The 8,660-nt window shown below is 45.0% G+C and overlaps 1 protein-coding gene across 1 annotated transcript in view; it reads right to left on the bottom strand.

Moving 5' to 3' along the window:
- Positions 1-8,660, bottom strand: part of PRKN (parkin RBR E3 ubiquitin protein ligase) — an 899,371-nt gene that overhangs the window by 182,735 nt on the left and 707,976 nt on the right. The window lies entirely within an intron of this gene.

Here is an 8,660-nt window from a genome sequence, read left to right as displayed (position 1 = left end):
ACAGACACATACACACACTCCAGTACATGTCCAGTTATCATTTAAAATAGAATATTGCACAGTATTAGTGGGTAGTCATTTATAATGTTAACTCTGGAAACAAAATGAATATGAAAACCTGTTTCTTTGAGATAAGATCTATGCATCACATAATCTATTGAAGTATCTCCTAAGAAACTGGGTTGGACCCAAACTACCAGAGCCATCTCTGTGTGGCTTCTCCCGTCACTCAGCATTGGGACGTAAGACGTCCTGAGGGCGTTTGTCTGGGGAGGGCAGGCTGGGGCGGGAGGTCTTCACGGGGGCGAGGGAATCATCCTTTGCAGAAGAGATTAGATTTGTTCTTTATTCTAGAAGGTGCTATTCAAAGCAATAGGCAAAAATTACAGTGGTAGATTTTGGTCCAGCATAAAGAAATTTCTAACTTAAAAATGGAACACATTGCCTTATAAGCTAGTAACTGGAGGTTTTCGGACATAGGCTAAATGACTATGCAGGACACTCTAGAGATAAATTTGACAGGGTTAGTTCCAATTCTGAAGTTCTGGGGCCATGTAAAATGCTGAAACAGTTTTGGCTCTTGAAATTTTATTTGATATAGTCCTCGCTATTATACTATTTATACGCTGAGAAAGAAGTTCATAAAATATTCAGTAAGGTAGCACGAAAGATTTAGAAATATGTAAACAGGTGACGTCGCTGCCTGACGTGAGTCCACGAAAATGAATGGAATTCCCGAGGGAAATGTTTCGGTGAACAATGTAGTCCGTGAATTGCAAGGGATACGTCCAGCATCGTAAGGGAGGAGAGCCAGGTCCCCAGCATCGCAAGAGGCACGTGAGCTGTGCTTCTCCAACTGGAGGCCGCCGAGACCTGCGGTCTGCAGGATCTTTCTGAGAAGTTCGTTTCAGAGTTGCTATTCTGGTGATTATCTCAACAGTTAGGAAAATGATACTGTGGACCATTTTGCTTGGCTGCAAGTCAACAAAAAACCACTGTGGAGATTCAGCCCCATGCCCATTCTCGCGTGTTAGGTCACCCGGGAGCACGGAGTTGTATTTTAGTTTTGTGAAACTCATGAAGAAAGAACGAGGCAGAGATTCCGGGGGTGCACCCCTGACAGGCGAGGGCCCCGCGGTCTGGCACCAAGTGTCTGAGGGGACGGTGACATGAGGGTGAGGTGCCAGCGCAGGGCGGCAGGCACGCGAGATTGGAAGCCCCTGGCCAGTCGGTCAGGGCCCCGTGCGTCTCAGGCAAAGGTTTAGTTTCAGTAAGATGACAGCGTCTGCAAGCTGCGTTTTGCCCCGTGACTGTGGTTTAAAAAAATGGCCGTGAGTTAGATTTTGCGTATGAAAATGCCACAGGTTCCGAATTTCACATACTACATAATTTTAACCCTCAAACCAATAACATTAGTCTGATTAACCTGAGCGCACTTCTTGTCTTTGGGGGAGGAAATATACTCCTGTAGAGGCATTAAAAATCTATATACAACAACAACAAACACCAAACGAATTTGAGGTGAAAAGCGTTCGCCATGGTGTGACTATGACAAATTGAACGAGAAGGGACAAGGAGCACAGGCTTCCTTGGGTGGTGGGGCTGGTCTTTCATCATCCTGCTCTACCAAAAAAGTGAACACATTCGACGTGAATGTGCTAGCATGTGCATAAAGCTCACATCAATGACAACTCAATAAATCGACTTAAAAAGCATTCGAGGCCCATGTGTATGGCACGTATCACCATTCCCACTATGTGTCTAGTTTTTTTGTTAGTATCTGCTGTTCCTACCCCGAAAACAGGCTCTGTGAGGACAGGGACTTGCCTGAGGACAGCGGTCTGCTCGCTGCTTTATCAAGGACAGGGGGACTAGCACAGCGTCCCGTAGAAGGGCAGCACTCAACAAACACATGCCGAATGAATAAATAGAGCGGGGGAGGGTCACTGCCTTCGGGTTACCACACACGAGGGCACTGGGAAACAGATGACTCGACAAGTCTGGGTAGTTATTTAAGGGCCTAGGAGTGAAAGTCTATTTGCCCTCAAGCCAGTTTTTCGAGATCTCGGAAATGAATTATTTTATATTTTAAGTGCAAGGTTTAATTTTCAAACGCAAAATATTAGTATACCGCTATTCGAGCAAGAAAGGGTTCTTTAAAAGTTCCATTTCCTACTGGCCTTGTGAAAATTACTCTGATTTTTAACAAGAGCAGAGCTCTGTTGTCAATGGGACATGGAGGCCAGGTCTGCCGACCTGACTCTGATTGAGAACAGCCCGTGGAAATGGCAAAATGCTTTCCTTCAGACAGCCAGATAGCGACCAACGGCAATCTGATGATTCCGTTTGTATCCATGACAATCAGACCTAATTCTTCTATTTTATGGACTTGCTGGCATTTAATTTCTTCAAAGATTAAAGGTACATTTATGATACACGGTCATGTATTAAAGAATGAAAATATCTTAGTTTTTAAAGAACTATTACTGTCTCCGGACCTGCTTCTCTCTTAGTACAGAACTCCCTTCTGCAATGTCCCAACAGTGCGCTATAGACTCCGTCACTTCCACTGACAGGTTTCAGGGGATCAGGGGACCAGCTCAAAATGCTGCTGGAATTATGAAGCGTTCTTGTTAGAAGGATATTTCTAGATACGAGTCCTAGTTTGCGGAGAGAGCAATCGTATCGAATCATTTTAGGCCTTTATTAAGCTTCTCCTTTTTGGGATAAATACGCATTTGCCTGAAACGATGTGTAAGACACGTGAGAATTCGTAGGCAGCGTCCACGCGGTCATTTCCTTCCCTCTCTTCGTAGATCTGACCTTTCTGTTCAAACCTGGTACTCAGGAGGTCTCCCGTTTATTTGTCGAGGCCGCATTTACTCCTGTGTTTAGTGTCAGGCAGGTGACCAGTTGCTGGGGAGCCTGAGGGGCATGAGACAGACCGAGTCTCTGTGACCTCAGGGCGCTTCGTTCCGAGGAGGCTTTGAGAGGTTTGCTCTCATCGTTTGAAGGTCAGGCTTTTGGGATGAAAGGTCTCACTCCCGCCGCGTTCGCTTCTCCATCCCACCTCTGACACCACACTGATGGGTTTCTTTGCACCCTCTCGATAAAGCGTCCCATAATGCCCACTCCGCGTGCAGGACCCCATAGCTAGGCCTAGCCCTCGAAGCGCCACCTACCTCGTTGGCCCGGGGAAAGTAAAACAACATGTCATTTGTCTGAACATTTAAAAGTTATAAGTCAAACTAAAAACTGTTCAACCGAAATGTTTCACCCTCTTACTTTGACACATACCCCTGTGCAAGGCTCCGGAGGGTGGTGATTTAGGCCGCTTAGGCCCTGGGCGGTCTGCTCCTGAATATGGCTATATGGGACAGCTGGACCTGGTCCCCGCCCAGCCCACCTCCTGGAAGGGTGCAGCCCCAGATTCCAGCTCCACAGCCCAGCCCCCCGCACGAGTGACCCCTCGGCCACTGCCTTCAGGAAGACACAGCCTGTTACGAGTCTCGGGGTGGAAGTCCGAGGTCCCAGCTCTCCAGGAACCCAGGAAGCTGCTCGGGTCCTGTGGGCCCCTCTGGGGAGGGGTGCGGGTGGAGGACAGAGAGGGTCCCAGGGCAGGGCCCGTCTTGCTGCCAGAGGCCCTCGCCCAGCCCCGTTCTCTTTCGCCTCCCTGCGGGTCAGCCCGCCACCCTTAAAGCAGTGCTCCGCGGAGCCGCGGCCGCTCTCCTCCGTTCCTCTGCTTCTCCATCTTCGTTGCCCTGTCCTTCCCCTTCCTGTCATCAAGCACGGGCCCGTCTTCCTCCGTCTCCAACGGCAGCCCGACTTTTGCACCTCGAGGTCCAACTATCACTTTAAAGAAGTTTCACGATGAGCCGTCATCCCTCAAAAACGACACCCCCGCATTCGGATTCGGTGACGCGGAGTTGGCTATTAATGATTCCATTTGGCTTTAGACGTGCTCGCATTATTATTTAGTTTTTTTGTAGTCGATGGCCAAAACTGATTTCAAACCCATTGCTTTTCAAGTTCTGAGATTCGCTCTTTCCTCCTTTCGAAAAGCTATGAAAACGATCCGTCTGTAGAACCCTGACCTCTGACCGTCCCCTGCGGTGCCTCCAAATTCCCGGCAGGGATCTGAGGTCGCACACAGGAGCTCTGGAAGTCTAAGGGCGTCGACGCATTCGCGTGCTCCGCCTTCTGGGCTCGTTCCGGTCACGTGTCCTCGGGCACGTGTTCCTCCTCAATCTGCCTGTTCTGTTTTCTAACGCGGAACATGTTCCCTTCGCCCGGGAAGGCAGGGCAACGGGAAGCAGGGGCTTCTCCGCCCGCTGACACTGTGCTGAACTCTTTGGCGAGGGCCTCTTCTCCTACTGCCGTTTCCCTATTTTTTCTTGTCCCTGAACCAGCTTTAAAAGCCCGTTTGGTTCTCTGGGCATTTAGACGACGATTTCATCTCGCTCTGGGCTTATGCTGATGATACGCTCACAGGTTTGTGCCCTACTATTGCTCCCGGTTATCTCTGCATCTCTTATCACTCATCTCTTGTTGATTTCTGAAAGCCCGAGCTCGCCGTAAATAAAAATGAGTTGCCCGTTTGGCATTAAAATGAAGAAGAAATTTTTTTTTTAAAAAAAACCATTTGAAGACAGAATTGAATCTGTTTTTATAAAGGCTACCTTTAAAACTGTTTTTTTTTTCCCCCAGTTAGAATCTGTAATCAACATTTAATTTCATTCTGCTCCCATATGTACAGACTTTTACAATCTCATTGGGGATCTCCTCAGGAAAATACATTATCAGCTTGTGGGGCAATCCCACAATCACTGATAGCTGTTAAAAAGACCAAAAAACAAAACACCTTTGGGGGATTAACTGAACTATAACTTTTTCGGAAAGCTTTGACTGCATTTCTTCAGCAGCTGTCCAGTGAAGTAGGGGTCACTCATTTAGAAAATACATCCCATCGAAAAGCATTAAAAACCACATGAGTCTTCAATTGCTATTTTTTCCTTTTAGTCTCCTTGCAAATCATCACGGGGCAACGGTGATGTACGTGAGTTCTATGGGAATCTGTGAGCACTCAGGCTTGGGATCAAAACTGAAATGGATTTCAGCTCTCTGATGTGTCACTGGCACTGGCCATGACACAGATAATCTGCAATGTGCAGACTGCGGCTTTTGGTGTGAAACGCTCTGAGGATTACTTTCTCTCTTGGCTATGGCTTAGAGTCCCTAACGCAGTCTTGACGATTACAGTTACCTCCGATTTTCCCTCTAAGTCTGACTTTGAAACAGAAACTGGCTAATGATGAAACAGCATCAGAAATAAATGTGATTCCACGTGACTGAAGACAATGCAGCCAAACACTGAATAACTACATTTAATCACAAGCCGAAACAGGGCAGGGCACACGTGCAGGCTGGGTCTGTAATGGGTTTCATGAGCTCCTGTCCACTCCAGTTAAGCCAGATTAGTAAGTGTCTCCAGCCACTCCTGAATTAGACTGAGAGTCAGGCGTTAAGAGTATCCATGGAAAATTCGTTAAGACATCTTGACTGAGCAATTATATTCAAAGTCAGCCGCAGGACTTTACGTAATCAAATTCAAAGCATTATCACTTCAATGAATAAAACCAAGCTTATCTTCATAATGTCTCTCTGATAGGTTTTTATTTATGTCTACAAAGGACTATTGACACATTCTTTTTCAAGAGCCAATACTTGATAAGTGTTAAACCGGTTAAAAAGAATCTTGAAGTTAGTCCCCTTTTACCTGGCAATTTCACTTGGAGGTATACACTAGAGAGAAACTTACAATTATATAAGGAGATATTTACAAGAGCATTTCCTGTAACAGTTTTTGTAATAATAGCAACAATAAAAGTAAACATCTGACGTGACCATCAAGAGAAGAGACAAAATCCTTCAAGAAGCACCCACGGGCACCCACTTCGTGCCAGGCACTATTAGGGCCCTCGGGTTAGTGCAGAAACAAAAACAGACGAAAATCCCTTCTTGGAGTTTGTTTTCTAAGGGCGAGAGACAATAAAAATCAACTAATGAATAGATACATTGTGTAATGTTTTAGAAGCTGATGAGCACTATGTCAAAAAGAAAAAAAAAAAGAACAGTTTAAGGGGATGAGAGCAGGCTGGGATGACTTTAAATAAAGGGTTCAGAGTATTTCTTATTGCGGAATGACATTTTAGCGAAGACTGGTAGGAAGTGAGTTAAGAATTAGCCAGGGTGAAATGTATCAAATAGACAAATCTCCAAAACATAAAGTTAAGAAAAATGCTGTCACAGTTTATGCATAGTGCGATGCCATTTATACGGTTTATAGATCCTATTAAACAATATGGATACGTACGATTATATTGAGTATAAAAAATGCAGGCGAATGCTCAACACCAAATTGAGGGAAAGCAGAGAGTGGAGTGAGATCGTAGTGAAGGGGAGGGATGCTGTACAGCTGTCTTTAAAGTTTATCTAATTATTAAAAAAGCTAACATTTCTGTAACATTGTGGACGAAACACTCTTCTCAGTGCTTCACGTATAATAATGTATAATAATTCATGTAATCTACAACTGTACAAAATAAGTATTATCATCATCCACATTTTACAGATGATGAGACAGAGACATCTGAAGCAGGGTGGAAGCAGAGACTGACGAAGCTGGGTGGTGGGTGTTCGTGATGTTATTTTCTGTAGCTAATCGTTTGCTTGTAACTTTGAAATAGAAAATCTACACGAAAACTCAAAGGTATTTATAAAGACAACTTTGAAAAAAAATTGAACAAAAATTCAAGAACTTACCCATCTGGGTTTATATTTATCATGGACATACATGAGCATGCATGCAATTTGAAAGAGGGACATCTTCTAATATAACTATTGTATTCATAAGCATGCTTATCTGAGTAGGACAGCATAAAAGTCTTTATATTTTGTAGCTTTAAGAATAGGCTACAAAGAAGCCATAAATATTAATGATTCAGTTTCTCACTTACAGGTGAGGCAGTTATTATCTAAGAAGCACAAAAAGCTTCTTTTCTGAGCTCAAAATAGTGTATTATGCTGAAATGTTTATGATTTCATAATTCAGATGCACACTGAAATTTTCTGGTTCATTGTAGCTGCTGTATTAATCCAAATGTCTCTTCTTAGTTGACTCCTAGTGGCTGTGAGGTGATTTGCCTTCCGATGAGCTACCACAGAAGAATAAGTCTCATTGATAATGGGACACAATCAGAAATTTGTCAGGTGTTTTTATTTCACTAATAATAAGAAGTGACTTCTAACCCGACAAATCACTACTCTTCACGGAATGACTTTTCTGTGTGTATCTGCTGTGCCTGAGAAAGCAAAAGTGAATCAACCAGGCAGAGGCTCTGTCTTCATGAAGCTTGCTGAAGGAATGACATGCCGATCAACAAACCAGACGACTGGAGAAACAGACTGTGGTGGTTGGTTTACCCCAGTGAGCATGCAGAGAGCAATCAAGAAGAAGGTGTTAAAAAAAAAAGAAGAAGAAGAAAAGGAGGAGAAATGGAATCAAAAGCCGGAGGCTGGAAGCACCACGTGCGTTTGGGGAAAGCGAGCAGCTGTCTGGGAGCAGACGAGGCTGAAACCACCAGCATCCAAATAGCTTAACTACTGGGGCTGAGGACCGAGACTTGTTTGTTCCAGAAAAATCCTGCCTTGGAAGATAAGCTTGTGACGCTGTAATCACTTCACTGTTTTGCTTCGAGATGGTCCTGCATATAATTTAACCAGTTTGCTCCTCGGAGCCGCTGTCTCTTTTAACAGAACGACAGACTGCTCACCTGGGCACCGGCACACTCATCATACGACAGTTTTCTTGTCAAGGCTCCCTTCAAACTCCTTGTCTCCCTGTACCCACCCATCCCCCAAGTACTGGATTGTGAATCCCGCTCAGTTCCAATCAGTTTCCCACACGAAAGATCTTTCCCCATGGCTGGAGCCCAGATCCTCCCACCCTGTAAATCCCGACCCCCGCTTTCTGTAGCAGCCCCCCTCGACTGTCCCTGTGGCGCAGCCTCTCACGGCTGCACGTCTCCCCACTCTGCTCCACCAGCAGACCTTCTGGTGGCCACTTGGGAGAACTGACGCAGAGGACACGAAAGGGAAGACGGGAAATAGAGAAACAGAAAATTAAACGCGCTTAACATTTTTCTCATTTTTAGATTGTTATGATGTCAAAACAATCCTGAAAATTAGAACAGTATATTCTCTGTGTATCTTTTTTGGCACTTTGCCTTCTGTATGTCATAAAACTCTGCCTTTGTAATTGACTTATTATATCTGCATGTTTTTTACTTTAAATTTCTGGAGGGTGCATATTTTCATCATCCAGCGTGCCGCAGATTAGACATTTAATTTGGATGGTCAACACACGTGAGTGGCCACCGGGTGTGCGAGGGTCTCAGGTGAGAAGTGACCCCAGGCCCCTGCTCTCAGAAGTTCACTCTTGGTCGAAACAAGAGAAGGCAGAGGGGGAAGTAACGGAGAGGTGACTTTGTCACGTTTTAAGTGAAGAGAACGTGTTTTCCCACAGACTGTGGTGGTTGGTTTACCCCAGTGAGCATGTCTATGTCTGGTTGACATTATGGGGACAAAGAGCCTGGGGGATT

The sequence above is a fragment of the Pteropus vampyrus genome, unplaced genomic scaffold (genome assembly GCF_000151845.1).
Source record: "Pteropus vampyrus isolate Shadow unplaced genomic scaffold, Pvam_2.0 Scaffold230, whole genome shotgun sequence".
NCBI classification, from domain to species: domain Eukaryota; kingdom Metazoa; phylum Chordata; class Mammalia; order Chiroptera; family Pteropodidae; genus Pteropus; species Pteropus vampyrus.
Note: the sequence above shows the minus strand (reverse complement) of the source record. Positions and strands in the feature narration are given on the sequence as shown.